The 19,131-nt window shown below is 37.9% G+C and overlaps 1 protein-coding gene across 1 annotated transcript in view; it reads right to left on the bottom strand.

Annotated features, from left to right (window-relative positions):
• Positions 1-2,230, bottom strand: part of USP49 (ubiquitin specific peptidase 49) — a 67,355-nt gene extending 65,125 nt beyond the window's left edge. The window contains exon 1 of the mRNA XM_076003352.1: positions 2,153-2,230. The gene's annotated coding sequence lies outside the window, so the exon portion shown is untranslated. The remainder of the gene's footprint in view (positions 1-2,152) is intronic.
• Between the last annotated feature and the right edge of the window lie 16,901 nt (positions 2,231-19,131).

Raw genomic sequence — 19,131 nt, 5'->3', positions numbered from 1 at the left:
TAAAAACAAATTAGTTATGGTAACTTTTTTAGGAGATATTTGGTTTTCATGTCTTAAATTCATACCCACCTTAGCAAACCTTTTAAGAGTTTATTATCTTGGCCAGTACTCCCCTGGTCAATAATATAGGCCTAGGTTAAAATCCTGAAGCTGCCACTTATAATATGACTGAGCAAGTTACTTAATCTTCACCTCACTTTTCTCAGCCTTAAGATGAAGATAATAACCGTATCTACCTTATAAATGGATGACAGGATTAAATGAGATGACAAATAAATGAGGAAAGCACTTAACACATTGCCTGACATGCACTAAATACTCAGTAAATGTTAACTTCTGTTTTTTTTGTTTTTTTGTTTTTGAGACAGAGTTTCACTCCATTGCCTGGGCTAGAGTGCTGTGGCATCAGCCTAGCTCACAGCAACCTCAAACTCCTGGGCTTAAGTGATCCTCTTGCCTCAGCCTCCCGAGTAGCTGAGACTACAGGCATGCGCCACCATGCCCAGCTAATATTTTCTATATATTTTTGGTTGGCCAATTAATTTGTTTCTATTTTTTTAGTAGAGACAGGGTCTCACTCTTGCTCAGGCTGGTTTCAAACTCCTGACCTTGAGTGATCCTCCTGCCTCGGCCTCCAAGAGTGCTAGGATTACAGGTGTAAGCCAGTTAACTTCTGTTTTTATATTTTAGTCTTCTAAAACAGCCTCACTATAGTCACAGCAGATAGAATAGTTTATAATAATCTAATAGAGGCTCAGAACAATTCGAGAAGGAAATATTAATACTAAAAAAGATTATTTTTTTCCAAATATCCTTCCTTCTTAAAATAGGTAATGGTCTGCAGCACCTAAGAAAGTGCTGACAAGCCATGGAAGAGATCAAAGACATTTTCAAAACTACTGATTCTGTGCAACAAGAAAAAAGGAACTTCAAGAAAGCTTGTCCTTCAAAATAGATTGACAGAATCTTAACAGAATCAAATGACACAGCTATCTAGAAACAAGAGAAATTGTACATCCTGCGTTGACAAGATATTTTTACAGGCAAAGTGAAACTATGATAGCCTGAAGATATGCAGTAAGAGGTGAAGGTGTATAACTATTCTTACACATAGTATAGCAGCATACTTACAAATGAAGCCAAAAATAAAACTATTCATTAAAAACTTTTTAAATCTTTTGCCACCAGGGTTAACTTTATCTGAGATGGTTTAACTCTTGGAGTGTATCAGAGAAAAATTCCTGTGTGGATGGTTGGTACGTAAAAATGCTAAGTGGGATATATATGAGAATTGTAGCTAACATTTACTGAACACTTTCCATGTTCCAGACATTAAAGTTTTTTATATGGAATAACTCATTAATTCTCATCATCACTATGAGATAGGCATTTTATTATCCCCACCTTATACCCACAAAATTGAGGCACAGAGAGATTAACTTGCCCAAATGTCAAATTAATAGTGGCTGGTTAAAAATAGTCTGGCTCTAAGCCCATGTTTTTAACCACTAGGCAAAGAAGGTTGTACAAATACATGCCATACACTTATATATTCTGGGAAGGGGCTAAGATTCATGTAGAGGGTTTTGGCTATTGATAATGTTTGAATTACTGACAATAAGAATGTATGGATTTGTGTAAATATTTTTTATATCTCATAAAAATTAGTCAAAATTGTATTGGGCTACCTGTGCAATTCTATTTGATTTACCACCTGACACACATCTGTACTTGCTCAAATGAACAGGATCCCCATGGTAGGACTAACATCACAGTAGCTGACAGTGTTTTGTGAAAAAGAAGGGGTTGATAAGTATTCTTGACAGGTCATGACAGACATGGTCTCTATCCAATAAGTTTCAAGACCTATCCTAGACTTGTTTTAGTATGTTTGCTAGTCTCCAGGTCGCATTTTATCTTGAAATATGGCTATATCCCCCTTAGCTGAAGTTAATTCATGGTATTGAAAAATTCACAAGCTTAAGAGAGAAGCAAGTGGTAAAAGTTCAGAACAGGGATAAAACAAAGATAGTGATTAATCATTTACCCTAACAGTATGCCAACCTCAGCCACATACTACAGATTGGCCAAACTTCATACTGTTATGAATAGTTTTCATTAAAAATTTTTTTATTATAGTTTCATTTCTTACCCATTAAACAAGTTTTTCCCATCTTCTTCCATATTATCCCACAGTCATTGGTTAGGTTTCCTCTTCTCTATTACCTATGGAGAGGGGAAACAATCTGTAAGGCTGGGCTAATATATGGCAAGAAAAAAATAATTTCATTAATTTTATTTATAAATTCAAAAAAGGATCAATAATATTACAATGCAGTGAATCCTCTACAAATCCTCAAAAGTGATATAAGAGTATAAAAAACTGATTTTTTTTTTTTTTTTGCTAAGAGCAACCAAAGATTCAGTCACTTATGGGTAGACTGATCCATAAACAGAAGTATTAAAGGTTTACTACCTGAAAAAATGTACATCTGAATTTGTTTTAGGTTTTAAAGATTACACACTGTCTTTGTATATATCCTGAAACTGTCAGAAAAAAAAGTTCATGGTAATGAAAACACAAGTATCAAAAGCTAAAATTATTTTTGTGTAAGTAAAATATATAATACAAGATGATATGAGGTGACTCTTTTATGCTAAGTGGGTTTACAGTCTTTATGAAAGCAGCATGCTTCTTTAAAAGCAAAATATATTCTGCTTTAGGATACTGTATTAGCCAAAGATATCTAGAGTTTATGATTTAGATAAATTATATGTATAATCATTTTTTAGGTTTCTGATACTTTAGGAAGCAGGACTTGATAAAGCTCAAGACTGGTATGCTCAGCCACCATGTAACAGAATGAAAAATTCTTTATTTTTTTTGAGACAGGATCTCACTCTGTCACCTGGGCTAAAGTATAGTGGCCTGATCATAGCTTACTGTGACTGTGAACTCTTAGGCTCAAGTAATCCTCCTGCCTCAGCCTCCCAAGTAGCTGGGACTACAGGTTTGTGTGACTACGCCCAGCTTATTTTTTGTAGAGACAGGGTATCACTATGTGACCAGGTTGGTCTCTAACTCCTGGCCTCAAGTGATCTTCCTGCCTTGGCCTCCTAAAGCACTGGGATTACAGGCATGAGCCACCACATCTGGCCCCCCAAATTCTCTACTTTGCCATACTAACAGCCAACAAAAGAATTCCTCTTGGAAGAAACTTTGTGAATATATGTTCCCATAATATGGGCCCCCAACTCTCATGTTCACTCCCCTTAGAGTGTGTGGTTCCCTGCAGAATGGCTGTCAAGATCCCAGAATAGTTGCCAAGAAAGGGAAACTGCTCTGCAATAGAAAAGGGGAAGAATTGTTTCATCTCTGAAAGGAATGGGGAAAAGAATGACGAGGTGAGAGAATGGACAAGGAAGAGTTAGTGTAATGGAGCAAAGCTGGGATTTGGTGGGGGTGAGCCTCTCCAGTCAAGAGAGGTCTGAAACATTTTAAGAATGGGGATGCCTTACTAGGGAAGTTGTTTACATTAATGCAAAATAAGGCTCATTCTATCTTTTTCTCCCTTTCTTCAGTTAGGTATACAAAATCCATAAATGCCCTGTGTGAATAGGGCCTTCCTGAAAATCAGAGGCGGTGGCAAGTTTCACATCTGGGTGCACTATGGCACAAATAAGTGGCATAAGGCAAGAAAGTACAGGCCAGGCGACAGAAGAGACTGCAAGATCATGAAGCCCAGGCAATACACAAATATTCTTAGGGAGAGCTTACAACTTCCACAGTTTTTGGGTTAGGGGGTTCTGAGACAACCTTATCCATGAAAAGCTAAGCTGACACTATATATATGTGAGTTTCACATCCATAAAATGTCCCTCTTTCCTATCCAAATGACCCTAGTTTCAATATAAAAACACTAAAAACTTTAAAAGTAACTTAATTGCATTTAAATCCAAGTTATTTTGATAATTTTGGATGCTCCCCAAAATGTGACTACAGGCCGGGCACAGTGGCTCATGCCTGTAATCCAAGCACTCTGGGAGGCCAAGGAGGGAGGATCACTTGAAGCCAGGAGTTCTAGACCAAAAGCTGACTAAAATAATCAGTTCTATATTAAGTACCACCTAGGATATGTAATCACATGGAGTTTAGGCTTAAAGCCCCAGGAAATAGTTATTAATATGAAGAATAATGACTTCAATAATTACAATAGCAATTTTGAAAACTGGGAAATTATCATAAGTCAGCTCAGTTCTGAAAACTATTAATAAGACTCCATACATTTAAATATTTTCTATCGAGGGCTCACTTTTACATCATTTAAACTTCTGAAAAATACTTTTGAATGGGAGGGAAATGAAATTACAGATATATAAAACGTATCACTACAGTAGGAACAAACTAAAAATGTGGATGACATCCCTTTAAATGGTCATGGGAAATCAGGTCCCGAACAGTCAGGAAAGCATATTCCAAGCTTACCTATTAGTGAAACATGCTGAAATCTCAGGCTGTCTGGTGTCATGCAAGGCAAGAGTGCAGGATGTGGAGTAACAGAGACCAGTTATCACCATGGTGTCCATTCATTAGTATGAGACCTTACTTAACTTCTCTGGACTTGTTTTCTAATCTACTTCATAGCACTGGTGTAAGGATTAAATGAGAATTCAGGTAAAATACTAGTACACTGCCTGGCACATAGCTGATGATCAATAAAGGTTTAGTTTCCTTTCTATATCTTTCTACCTTTAGAGCAATTTTCAGGGCTTGAAAATGAGAAAATCCATTCTTGAAACCTTACCCACTTATTCTTATTCTGCCAAATAACAACAATGATGATGATGATAGCTATTTACACTTAACCAGCCTTTTAAAAATTTTTTTTTATTTCAAAATATTAAGGGGGTACAAATGTTTTTGTTACATGGATACCTTTTATAATGCTTAGGTTGGGGCTTTTAGTGTACCCGTCACCCAAATAGTGTTCACTGTACCTGACAGGTAGGTTTTTAACCCCTCCTGTTTTCCCCTCCCCACTTCTTGATTTCAAATGACCTTTACATCTCTTTGTGCCCATTGATTAGTTCCCAATTATTAGAGAGTACATGCAGTATTTGTGTTTCCATTCTTGAGATACCTCACTTACGATAACGGTCTCCAGTTCCATCCACGTTGTTGCAAATGACATTATTTCATGCCTTTTTATGGCTGAGTAGTAGTACTCCATGGTATATAGACCACATTTTCTTAATCCACTCATGAATTGATGGGCACTGAGATTGATTCCACATCTTTGCAATTATGAATTGTGCTGCAATAAACATTCGAGTGCAGGCATCTTTTTGATAAAATGACTTCTTTTCCTTTGGGTACATACCCAGTAGTGGGATTGCTGGGTCAAATTGTAAGTCTATATTTATTTCTTTGAGGAATCTCCACACTCTTTTTCCATAGCACTTACATAGCCTTTAACACGTGCCAGACACTCAATCTAAGTGTTTTTACATATATTAACACATTCAGTCTTCACAACTATGAGGTAGATATTTTTATTCCCATTTCACAGGTGAGGACACCATGGCACAAATAAGTTCCATACTAATAAGTGGCAGAGCTAGGATTCAAACCTATGTTTCTGCTCTCAAGTAATACTAGCACCAAGAACTAATGTCAAGGTGATAGCAGCAATGCCATTTCTTTAAGAGCTCTCTAATATCAATGTAGTCAGGTAGGGAATGTTCAGATGCCTTAGCAAGTAGAATAGATCTGTTATCTTAAAAATACATATAAATATATAACTTATATATTTTTAAAATATAGCTTATATATTTTAAAATATATTTGTATATTATATTTCAAAATATTTCAATATATTATATATATTTTATAATACATTTTTTCTTTCTTTCTTTTTTTTTTTTTTTTTTGAGACAGGGTCTCACTCTGGCAACTAGGCTAGAGTACAGTGGTGCTATCACAGCTCACTGCAGCCTTGAACACCTGGCCTCAAGCAGTCCTCCTCCCTTGGCCTCCCAAAGTGCTGAGATTACAGATGTAAATCACCATGCTTGACCTCTATTTTTTCATTTCTTAAGCTTTTATTTACCAACAAAGCAAAAAGTACTAAATCTAATATATTTTTTAAAGTTTAAAAAGTTGACTAAGAGAATATTAATAAATTTAAATCAGAAAACATATTTAACCAGGATTACTTCTTTTACAGCAAGTTCAGTAATGAGGCACATTCCAAAATACAAACATGTATTATCTTCCTATGTTGTACCTTGTCTATAATGCCTTCTCCTGTAAGCTCCTGGAAGATAGCAATAGCATTTTGTTTTACTTATTGTGAACATCTCTGGTGTCTAAAATAAAGTGCCTAGTCCTTTACTAGGTGTTCCATGAATACTGATGAAAGAATGAAGTGGCTGGATGTTAAACATGGACAAAAATTTCAAGTCTACCTATTATTCCATTTACATCCTAAAGCACTAACAAACTAGGCTTATTTCTCACCACCCGTTTACTCCAGAATTGTACTATGAGCAAGGCTTTGCTGGATTTAAGTGCTTTCCTTGACCCAGTCACATTTTGGGCCTATCCCAATATATAAGCTCACATAGCAAAATGTCTTATGAGAAAAAGTCTCGAGTATACAATTAGAAGATTTATGCATGAATAAGAGCAAAACATATGTTATAGCACTTTATGGTTTTCAGAATGCTTCCATACATATCCCCCAGGTGCCTCAAGTCAGCCCTGACAGTAGGCAAGGCAAGTGTGATAATCAAGGATAATCTAATACTGACTGTGTTGGAATGGAAACATACCCTCATTGTCACTGCCACTGAACCAATGGCTCAAAGCATGAGTTAGATATGCTTTCTCTGCATTTCAGTAGAAACTCTGCGAGCACAACATATTTTTAAGTCAATGTCATAAATGATTATTTTTAATAATAAATGATCAGTCATCTAATCAAAGTCAAGACAGGCTAAAACCCTTGGAAGATACAAAGCAGAGGAAACTCACACAACTAAATAAAGAAAAATTTTACATGCATCCACAGCTAAATAAGGAAACCTTGTATAAAATTTTAAGGAGACCACAATCAACAATTACAATTAAATCTCTCTTGGCTGCTAAATTAGGAAGATCAGCATTGAATGACAGAAAGAGAACTAGACTTAGGTAAGGAAGCCTGGGTTTCAGTCTGCCACTGATGAACTATGTGATCTCCAGACCCACTCAAACTGAAAATTCTAAAATTTTGTACATATCACCCAGAATAAATAATAAGAAACACATAGCACTTTACATTTCAGGGCACAACATAGCATGAACAAAAGGTTCAAGATCTGTTGACTTCACTGTTCTAAGATTCAATGTTATTAGTGTGCTATGAGTTTTACCCATGTACAGCTCTCAATAATGGTCTAAGTTCAAATTCAGAGCCTCTGCACAGAAACTGCAAAACAGATTTATTAATTCCTGTGAAACACAAAGGATGCTAAGGACTGTATTTACACACTTTGACTACAGTTCAGGATAATCTAGATGATAACAGTGCTGTCACTTGCCAAATGGATTGATCTTCTATAAGCTATTGAAATATTTTTTCACCATTAAACAGAAATGTGGTCCATGGATTTATGAAGTTGTGTTATACAGCATATATGGAATAGCAACCTAGACCGTGAGCTTTCTGGGGGCAGGGATTGTTTCTTATCCATTATTGTATCCTGTTGACAAAGCATAGTACACAGCACAAAGGATGTATTAATATACCTTGCTGGTGGAATGAATCACTGATAGAGGACCCCATTTTTAAAATTTACATTTATCTTAAATTTTACTTATTAGGCAATATGTTTTCTAACATTTTAAAGTATTTATTTATTTTTATTATTTTTAAAAGAGACAAAGTGTCACTCTATTGCCCAGGCTAGCCTAGAAGTCCTGGGCTCAAGCAATCCTGCTCAAGCAATCCTGCTCAGCCTCCCAAGTAGCTGGGACTGCAGACACACACTACTGCACCCACTTCTGAAGTACCTCTTTCAACTAAAACCTTCACGTGGTATTCAGCATTGCAAATTATAATTTTATCCACTCTCCACACACAAATTTTTGTATTAGAACAAAACGTTTCATATTTTTTAGCCTTCTTGAATAAAAAAATATTGGGAGTTAATACAATGATATTTAAGAGATCCAGAAGTCTCAGTCAAGCCCCACATTAGAAATTTTCTTCCCTAAATGCCTGTATGGTGGTTAGGATTAAAAATGTTTTAGGAATCCACCTGCCCTGTTCACTGACTTCCATGTCTAATAAGATACTAGAAGGATCTATTAATTTATAAGGGGCTTGGAGCATGAAAGATTAAAAAAGCCTTAGATTTAGAATCACAAGTTTGGCGTTTAAGGCCCGGGTCATCCACTTATTAGTGGTATGACCTTGGGCAAACTCACTAATGTCTTGAGAACCCTACTTCCTCACTTGTAAGTGGATATAACATCAGCTCCCTTCCAACAGTGCTGCAAAGAACAAATACGAAAATATGTGTAAGTGCATTATAAACTGGCAAGAGCTGTACATGTGTTAGCTATTCTTTCCCTGCTACCAAAGAGAGCAAAGATTATATCATTATTCTAGCAAGAAAAGATGATGATATTCAAACATTTTAGGGGTTCTGAGGAAGACTGGGATAAAAAGAGCTGGATCTTTCAGGGAGAATTCAAGAATCCTAAAACGTGTTTGGTATCTAAGTCTTTATGATCTTAACTGACAGTTTAATAGAGATTAAAGGACGTAAGATCTTAACCAGAATGGAAATTCTTTCTCATCAAAAAAATCAAATGGGCCAAGTGTGGTGGCTCAGGCCTGTAATCCTAGCACTCTGGGAGGCTGAGGGGGGAAGGATCACTTGAGGTCAAAAGTTCGAGACCAGCCTCAGCAAGAGTGAGACCCTCGTCTCTACTATAAATAAAAATAAATTAGGCCAGGCACAGTGGCTCACGTCTGTAATCCTAGCACTCTGGGAGGCCGAGGCAGGAGGATTGCTCGAGGTCAGGAGTTCGAAACCAGCCTGAGCAAGAGCGAGACCCATCTCTACTATAAATAGAAAGAAATTAATTGGCCAACAAATATATATATAGAAAAAATTAGCCGGGCATGGTGGCACATGCCTGTAGTCCCAGCTACTTGGGAGGCTGAGGCAGCAGGATTGCTTGAGCCCAGGAGTTTGAGGTTGCTGTGAGCTAGGCTGACACCACGGCACTCTAGGTGGGGGGGGGGGAGTTCGGGGGCGGGACGGGACAGAGTAAAACTCTGTCTCTAAATAAATAAAGCATAAACATATTTAAATGGTAAGACATAAATTTTCATAAGTTTTAAAATTTACTGAAAACTAGACCCCAAACATTAATAGGAAGAAAAACATAAAATTTTTAAAAATTCTACAAATGACTGGGACCTACAGCCTATACAAAATTAATAGGACATTTGGGTGACATAAACAATAGATAAAGGGCTTCTATTTTCAGTTAGTTTAATGAGAAGATAGAACCATACTGGCAAGGAAAAGAATGTGAGAGAAGAAATTGAGTTCTAGCTCTAGAGAGATGAATGAATAGGAATTAGCCATTTCTGCTCTGAGTTTCAGTTTCCACATCTGTAAAGGAACATTTAAGTTACTTAATGACTTAAATTTCTATTATTCCATCTGCAAAATCCCTGGTCATTCAGATGTCATTCTCTTATAGCAAATTATATGTTAGGCATTAATCATTGAGAGTAACAGAAACAAAAATGAACTTATATATAATTCTACTATTGTAGCAAAATTTTACAATTGCTATAAGGCACCCACCTATTAAGTATTTTGTTTAAACAAGATGCCAAAGAAATAAGCTTGAGTTTTCAGTGAAAATGATACATTGAATGCCTGCACTTACCTCTGCTCCCTCCATAACTCCATTAAAATGGCAGTGGCCATATATACATACAATCTCCAATAACAAAGAATAAGAGGGGAAACAACTATAACAAAGGTGTTTTTCCCCCTCTATCTGGGACAAAAACCTTCTTAACATTAAAAAAATATATATATGGCTGGGTGCAGCATAGTTTGCACCCTTAGTACTAGCATTTTTTTTATACTAAAACCCATTGAACTGTGTAGTTTACTTTTTATTTTAATTTTTTTTTATAGAGACAAGGAGATCACACTCTTATTCAGGCTGGTTTTTTTTTTTTTTTTTTTTTTGAGACAGAGTCTTGCTTTGTTGCCCAGGATAGAGTGAGTGCCGTGGTGTCAGCCCAGCTCACAGCAACCTCAAACTCCTGGGCTCAAGCAATCCTTCTGCCTCAGCCTCCCTAGTAGCTGGGACTACAGGCATGCACCACCATGACCAGCTGATTTTTTCTATATATATTAATTGGGCAATTAATTTCTTTCTATTTATAGTAGAGACACGGTCTCACACTCTTGCTCAGGCTGGTCCTGAACTCCTGAGCTCAAGTAATCCTCCTGCCTTGGCCTCCCAGAGTGCTAGGATTACAGGCGTGAGCCACTATGCCTGGCCAGTACTAGCATTTTGGGAGGCCGAGGCAGGGGGATTGCTTGAGCCCAGGAGTTCAAATCCAGCCTGAGCAACATAGCATCTCTACAAAAAATAGAAAAATTAGGGGCACATATTGGTGCCCACCTATAGTCTCAGCTACTCGGGAAGCTGAGGCAGGAGGATCACTTGAGCCCAACAGTTTGAGGTTGTAATGAGCTATGGCCATGCCACTGCACTCCAGCCTGGGTGACAAAGCAAGACTCTGCCCCAAAGTTAAAAAAAAAAAATATTGTTCTTAAGATGAACATTTATTTTTATTATATACAAAAATTGTATATATTTATGATGTACAATGTGATGTTTTGACATATACGCATTCTGAAATGGTTAAATCAAGCTAATTAACATATATCACCTTACATATTATTCTTGGTTAAGTGCAACAAAGCTTTTGGAAGCTGAAAAGCAGATGAGTAAGTTATTTGATTTAGCAGAGCAACAAAAACAAAAACCTAAGAGTGTTTTTGAGGGGGTGTCCATAGCAAACTGCATCGTGCTAAGATACACCAAAAAAACTCAGGATGCCTCTGAAAGGAGGGATGGCAGGAAGGGCTGAAAATTACTAAATATGAGAATGGTGTGAAAGTTCTACCCCTAGATTTTCATTTGGACTCTAAGTAGCCACTGGGCAGAGGATGGGAAGCTTACTCTCTGGTAAGATGATCAGATAGACTCTGAACTAGGCATAGCCAGGAGCAGGCCCCACCAGTTTAAGAAATATGGGGATTAAGAGAAAATTGATATCATGAGAAGTGAGACATCCTAGCATTTTTCCCCACTCAGCTCCCTAATGTTGCAACCAGGTTTGTAAGCCCTAAGCATATAACTGGAACATTTTCTCTGGGGAAGAACCTGGCCAAGAGAAAAACACCAAAAAAAAACCCTGACTGCTAGAGGTGACCCCTCAAGAAATTTGGGTCTCTGGCTAATTACCTTATAATGAAGACCACCAGTTAACCTTTAGAAGCTGCCCCTCTGGCAAATCCAGCTTTCGGTTTTTTAACAGCTTACTCTTGAATATGAGTAAGATAGCCAAAGCTCTACATTTAAGGAAATCCCCTCAATGAAAGACCAAAACAAATGAACAAGTAAAGGTATTTTAAGGAAATAGAGATGGTCTAGGAAGCTGAAGAAACTTGTTTGAAAAATTATCATTAACATACTTAGAGAAGAGCTATTCCATCTATGAAACAAAAAGTTTCAAAAATAAACTATTAAAAAGTAATATTCAGGGGAAAAAACTCTTGAAAATTAAAAATATGGCAGCAGACATATAAAATTAGAAAAGTCTCAAGATGAAGATCAAGACACCTCCCAGAAAGTAGAACAAAGAGACAAAAAGATGTGAAATAGAAAAGATAGGGAAATTTAAGGACTCATCAGTCCAGAACCTCTAAATACAAATAATAAGAGTTCCAGAGAGAAAGAATAGAGAAAATAGGGGGCAATAGGGAGGGAGGAAGGAGAGGTTGGTTAGAATTGAAGAATTCAAGAAAATTTCCCAGAAGTGAAAAATCTGTTGCCAAATTGAAAAGAGCCTCAGAGTGCTCAACACAAAAGATAAAACAAGGCCCAGAGTGAGACAGATAAAACTTTGGAACATTTCCCCAGAGGGGGGAAAAAAATCAAGAATCAGAACAGCATCAGACTTTTCATTAGCAGCAATAGAAGTCAAAGAAATCAATTGAGCAATGCCTGTTAAACTCAGAGAAAACATTCCCCCATCTAGAATTCCATACCTAGGTAAGCTATAAATCAATATGATAGAAAATGAAGACATTTTTACATATACAGATTCTCAAAACAAATTTACATTCCATAAACCTGTTTCTCAGGAGCCGCTAGAGACGGTGCTCCACAAAAATTAAAATATAAAAAATAAAGGAGGCCGGGCGCGGTGGCTCACGCCTGTAATCCTAGCTCTCTGGGAGGCCGAGGCGGGCGGATTGCTCGAGGTCAGGAGTTCGAAACCAGCCTGAGCAAGAGCGAGACCCCGTCTCTACTATAAATAGAAAGAAATTAATTGGCCAACTAATATATATATACAAAAAATTAGCTGGGCATGGTGGCGAATGCCTGTAGTCCCAGCTACTTGGGAGGCTGAGGCAGGAGGATTGCTTGAGCCAGGAGATTGAGGTTGCTGTGAGCTAGGCTGACGCCATGGCACTCACTCTAGCCTGGGCAACAAAGCGAGACTCTGTCTCAAAAAAAAAATAAATAAATAAAAAATAAAGGAGAAGATATGGGGGCCAGGAAACAGATGACTCTAACATATGGAGGCAAAGGAAATACCAGGACATGGGAAAAAGTTGATCCTAGGATGACAACTGTGCAGGTCTAGAGAACCTATATAGATTTTTTTAAAAGAGCAGTATAAGCCTACTGTTTAGAAATATGGCAATAAATATAAAAACAAAACAAAAAACAGGTAAGAGAGTAGAAAGTGGAGGTCCCTGGAGAGGACAAATGTTGGGAAGGGGAAAGGCAGGTAATATATTCTTTATACTGTGTACAGGTTTAGCATTAATAAAAATTAAATTTTAAAAGATTCTTGAAAAGGTTAAAATAAATGTTTTAAAATCACATCTAAGGCCAGACCCAGTGGCTCACACCTGTAATCCTAGCATTCTGGGAGGCCGAGGCAGGCGGATTGCTCCAGGTCAGAAGTTCAAAACCAGCCTGAGAGCTGGGCGCGGTGTAATCCTAGCACACCTGTAATCCTAGCTCTCTGGGAGGCCAAGGTGGGCGGAACCTTTGAGCTCAGGAGTTCGAAACCAACCTGAGCAAGAGCGAGACCCCGTCTCTACTATAAATAGAAAGAAATTAATTGGCCAACTGATATATATATAAAAAAAAATTAGCCGGGCATGGTGGCGCATGCCTGTAGTCCCAACTACTCGGGAGGCTGAGGCAGAAGGATTGCTTGAGCCCAGGAGTTTGAGTTGCTGTGAGCCAGGCTGATACCACAGCACTCACTCTAGCCTGGGCAACAAAGTGAGACTCTGTCTCAAAAAAAAAAAAAACCAGCCTGAGCAAGAGTGAGACTCCGTCTCTACTATAAATAGAAAGAAATTAATTGCCCAATTAATATATATAGAAAAAATCAGCTGGGCATGGTCGCACATGCCTGTAGTCCCAGCTGCTCGGGAGGCTGAGGCAGTAGATTGCTTGAGCCCAGGAATTTGAGGTTGCTGTGAGCTAGGCTGATGCCATGGCACTCACTCTAGCGTGGACAACAAAGCGAGACTCTGTCTCAAAAAAATAAATAAATAAAAAATAAAATAAATAAAATAAAATCACATCTAGGCCGGGTGCGGTGACTCACGCCTGTAATCCTAGCACTATGGGAGACCAAGGCGGGCGGATTGCTCCAGGTCAGGAGTTCGAAACCAGCCTGAGGAAGAGCAAGACCCCATCTCTACTATAAATAAAAAGAAATTAATTGGCCAACTAATATAGAGAGAAAAAATTAGCCGGGCATGGTGGCTCATACCTGTAGTCCCAGCTACTCGGGAGGCTGAGGGAGTAGGATTGCTTGAGCCCAGGAGTTTGAGGTTGCTATGACCTAGGCTGACGCCATGGCACTCACTCTAGCCTGGGCAACAAAGCAAGACTCTGTCTCTAAATAAATAAATAAATAAACAAAAAACATCTAAAAATATGATTTTTCTAAGCAAGATTTTTGGGGTGGGGGGGTATAGACAAAAAAAACAAAAAACTTTCAAGGCACAGCAAAACAAAGCATTTGAAAAACCCCACCCCTTAGCATAAAGTGTGGCTGTCTCTGGAAAAAATTAATAGCAGGAAACATTGTTTCGCTGATAGATACTTGATCAAAAGTCATAGAGGGAAGGGGGTGAAAAAACAAAACAAAACAAAACAAAAAGAAGTCGTGGCCACAAAACCAGCAAAGAGAAAAAAGAAACAAAAATTTTTAACATATTATGAAGTCATTGGGAAAAGTTCATGGTTTACAGCTATGTCAACCACTTAACAAATCAAATTCTTTTTTACCAGATGCTAAACCAAAGTCAGAAGAACAACTTGATTGCATTACATCTTGGTCAAGAATGAAAACACTTAAAAAACTGTAATGCTTCCTCCGGAAAGGAAAGCATAAATACTGTGAGTCTGATGGAACAAGGCAAGGAACAGTTTGAGTAAGTCACTCATTCTTTTCTTAAGACTGAAACAAATAATGGTGAGACTCAAATCTGAAACAACTGCTGCCCAGCTTTCTCTAAGACCCTAAGAAATGATAACACAATTAGAAAATGTGCTTTTCTCTATCTCTAAATACTTTAAAAAACAAAACGTCTGTATTTTCTATTGCCCTTTTATAACAAAATTAGGGGTATCATAAAGCATTTGCTAATCATTTAATATCATCTACTAATAATCAATGTATGTTAAAACCATACTTATTGGCCAGGCCTGGAGGCTCACACCTGTAATCCTAGCACTCTGGAAGACCAAGGTGGAAGGATTGCTTGAGGTCAGGAGCTCAAGACCAGCCTGAGCAAGAGTGAGACCCCATCTCTACTAAAAATAAAAAGAAATTAGTTGGCCAACTAAAATATATAGAAAAAATTAGCCGGGTATGGTGGTACATGCCTGTAGTCCCAGCTACTCGGGAGGCTGAGGCAGAAGGATTGCTTAAGCCCAGGAGTTTGAGGTTGCTGGGAGCTAGGCTGACACCACAGAACTTAAACTGGGCAATAGAGTGAGCCTCTGTCTCAAACAAACAAACAAACAAACAAACAAAAAAACCATACTTATTGCTCTTCATGGACGGGGAGGTAAAAAGGATATTACCTATTATTTATTCAGTGTTCTGACATCTGGGGAAACTGCAAACAAAAGGAAATAGCTGGATCTGATATTTTTTGATGAACTACTGATTTTCAACCAAGGGAGATATTTTTTTAAACCAACTAAAGTTAATCAAATCATTCTGGCAAAAATACTTGCTCTAATTTTTCAGGACAAAGACAATGAGACTAGGCCGGGCACGGTGGTTCACGCCTGTAATCCTAGCACTCTGGGAGGCCGAGGCGGGTGGATTGCTCGAGGTCAGGAGTTCGAAACCAGCCTGAGCAAGAGCGAGACCCCATCTCTACTATAAATAGAAAGAAATTAATTGCCCAATTAATATATATAGAAAAAATCAGCCAGCATGGTGGCACATGCCTGTAGTCCCAGCTACTCAGGAGGCTGAGGCAGTAGGATCACTTGAGCTCAGGAGTTTGAGGTTGCTGTGAGCTAGGTTGATGCCACGGCACTCACTCTAGCATGGACAAGGGAGACTCTGTCTCAAAAAAAAAAAAAAAAAAAAAAAAAGACAATGAGACTAGATTAGCAAGGTGGTTTAAGTGTACCATTCTGCAACTATAACTGAATATTCTCAAACATTCAACTTGATAGCTTTTTTTTATTTTATTTTTGAAAAGGCCAATATTAGGAAATCCCCAACTTAATAGCTTTCAAGTAAAATGCTAAGAAAATTTTTTGTTTGTTTGTTTCACAGTCTTCTGGAATTAGGAAGAAAACCATACTTTATGAAGGTCTGGTTTTCTTTCCTGCTTAAAGTTTGAGAAAATATATTACTATTTTACAAAATACAATGCATACCCAAAAGTCCCTCTAGCTTAATAAAATTATAAAAAAATAACAATAATTATAAAATAGTAAGTTCTTTCTTTCATGCTCATGGATGGAGTGACTTAACTTTGTAAAAAAAATGCCAAGTCTTGCTAAATTAATCTAAAAGTTGAGTATAATCTCAATCAAAATTACAACAGGACATTTACAGAAGGAGGGGAACTAGATAAATGAAGAAATCCAGCTATAGAAATAAACATGCTATGGTGCAGGATCTCATCCAGCGTGTGCCTGGAAATGCACAGGCATCAAAGATATCACAATGGGCAGTACAACTGGCATTGAGTGGATGGGGCCAGTGATGCTAAATATACCCACTGTGCCAACTGTGCCCCCATTAAGAAACTCTGAGATAGGCCGGGTGCGGTAGCTCACGCCTGTAATCCTAGCACTCTGGGAGGCCGAGGCGGGCAGATTGCTCGAGGTCAGGAGTTCGAAACCAGCCTGAGCACGAGCGAGACCCCGTCTCTACTATAAAATAGAAAGAAATTAATTGGCCAACTAATATATATATATATATAAATTAGCCGGGCATGGTGGCGCATGCCTGTAGTCCCAGCTACTCGGGAGGCTGAGGCAGAAGGATTACTTGAGCCCAGGAGTTTGAGGTTGCTGTGAGCTAAGCTGACGCCACGGCACTCACTATAGCCTGGGCAACAAGCGAGACTCTGTCTCAAAAAAAAAAAAAAAAAAAAAAAAAACTTAATGGGAAAAGTGAAGCCATAAAGCTAAAAAGAAGACATTTGGGGAGAGAATCTGATGACCTAAGTCCAAGAAGCACTAATAAGGCAAATATATTAAAGCTAAAAACTATGTTTGACTACATTAGAATCAAGCAGTTTTGTTCAGTGAAGAACATTACGGACAAAATTAATAGACGACACCTCAGGAAATAATATCTGTATGGTCCAAAACCAACCACGGGTTTTATATATATACTTTCTATATATATAAAAGGAGTTCTATAAATCAACAAGAAAACTATAGGAAGTAGTATGAAGAGGCAATTCACAGAAGGAAAATAGCTCACTAGAATGTGAAGAAATGCTCAAACTCACTAGTATTAGAAATACTAAAAGGCAAAAATTAGAAATGTAGACAATACCAAGTGTTGGGGAGGTTATAGGAACCCAGTGCTTATGGGATGTAAACTGATAGAAACATTCAGCAGCCTGACAGCCACAGTGCCTCTCTTGGATCTGTGTTCCCGGGAAATTATCAAACATGTCCACAATGAAGATGTGCAAGACTGTTACTGATAACATTGTTTGTGGTAGCCTAGGTGCCCATCACTATGGGAATGAACGCACACCATGGAATACTATGCGGCAGTTAGGAGCAATTAGCTAAATCTACATCCAACATAAATAGATCATAAAACATACTACTAAGGTTTTAAAAACCAGAGTAAGACCTACAGCAATTTTACAGAGAGGATTCTATAGTCAAAAGCTACAACAGTGTGGCATAATGAGCTATTTTGTAATTAAAGATACATATACAAAAAAAATCACGAAGCATTTTACAAAGATGCACATGGAATCAAGGATATATATCAAACACATTAGAGAGGGTGCCCATGGCATAGGAGAGGAAAATGCACACGGGAATGAGGGCTGAACAGGCTTTGGACTCCAATACTAAACTGGACTCCAAATCATGTGAGTAGGACGTCCAAATTCACAATGATATTTTTCATTCAAGCATACACTAATTTATTCAATAAAAACTTACTGAACACTTCTTGTCAAAAATTCTGCTTAAACAGAAACTTTTCTTATTATTTCTGCTGATTTTTTTAAACCTCAAAAAGATATGTTTTAACTGGAAGTGGAAAGGAAAAATAATTTATATTAGAATATATAAAGTGAGAAACTCATCATCCTTAAAATATTCTACAAATTTTTTTTCATCAAATAGAAACATACTTTTGAAGTTCTTTAAATGACAAATTTAAATGACAAGTCAAAAATACAAAAAAGAACTCTAAAGCCCTACATAAATTACACTACCATATCTTGATCCTCAGGTAAAAAATACCTTTTCTCCTGGCTTTCAGTGGTGAAACAATTACTTTTGGAGGAGAAATTTTTTTGGTTTTATTTGTTCTCGTAATTCCTCCCTCCACCCCCAACCCAAAGATACTTCAACTGCTCAGGAACACTTCTCACCAGATTTCTGTTTTCTAAAAGATTTCACAAGCAGACTGCTGGCTGCCAATGTAGGTGTCGTAGCTAATGTGCTCATTATGCCACACTGCTAACAAAAACTGATTAACACGTTCAGTGCGAAGCAACATGTCTACTCCACATCCCCTGGGCACAGCAAATAACAGTTTCCAAAAGAATTACCTGTTCTCCCTTTTGTAAATGTCTCATAACAAAATGCCACAAATCCCAAATATTAATTAGTATACATGATAATACTAGTACAGAAAACTAATAGCTTGTAGGATATCATATGCCTACAAGGCTCTAAATTGTAATACTTCAGATTTTTTTTTTTTTTTTTTTTTTTTAGACAGAGTCTCGCTTTGTTGCCCAGGCTAGAGTGAGTGCCATGGCATCATCCTAGCTCACAGCAACCTCAAACTCCTGGGCTCAAGCAATCCTACTGCCTCAGCCTCCCGAGTAGCTGGGACTACAGGCATGCGCCACCATGCCCGGCTAATTTTTTCTATATATATTAGTTGGCCAATTAATTTATTTCTATTTATAGTAGAGACGGGGTCTCGCTCTTGCTCAGGGTGGTTTCGAACTCCTGACCTTGAGCAATCCGCCCGCCTCAGCCTCCCAGAGTGCTAGGATTACAGGCGTGAGCCACCGCACCCGGCCAATACTTCA

The sequence above is a fragment of the Microcebus murinus genome, chromosome 5 (assembly GCF_040939455.1).
Source record: "Microcebus murinus isolate Inina chromosome 5, M.murinus_Inina_mat1.0, whole genome shotgun sequence".
NCBI lineage: Eukaryota > Metazoa > Chordata > Mammalia > Primates > Cheirogaleidae > Microcebus > Microcebus murinus.
This window is presented reverse-complemented; position numbering and strand designations above follow the sequence as displayed.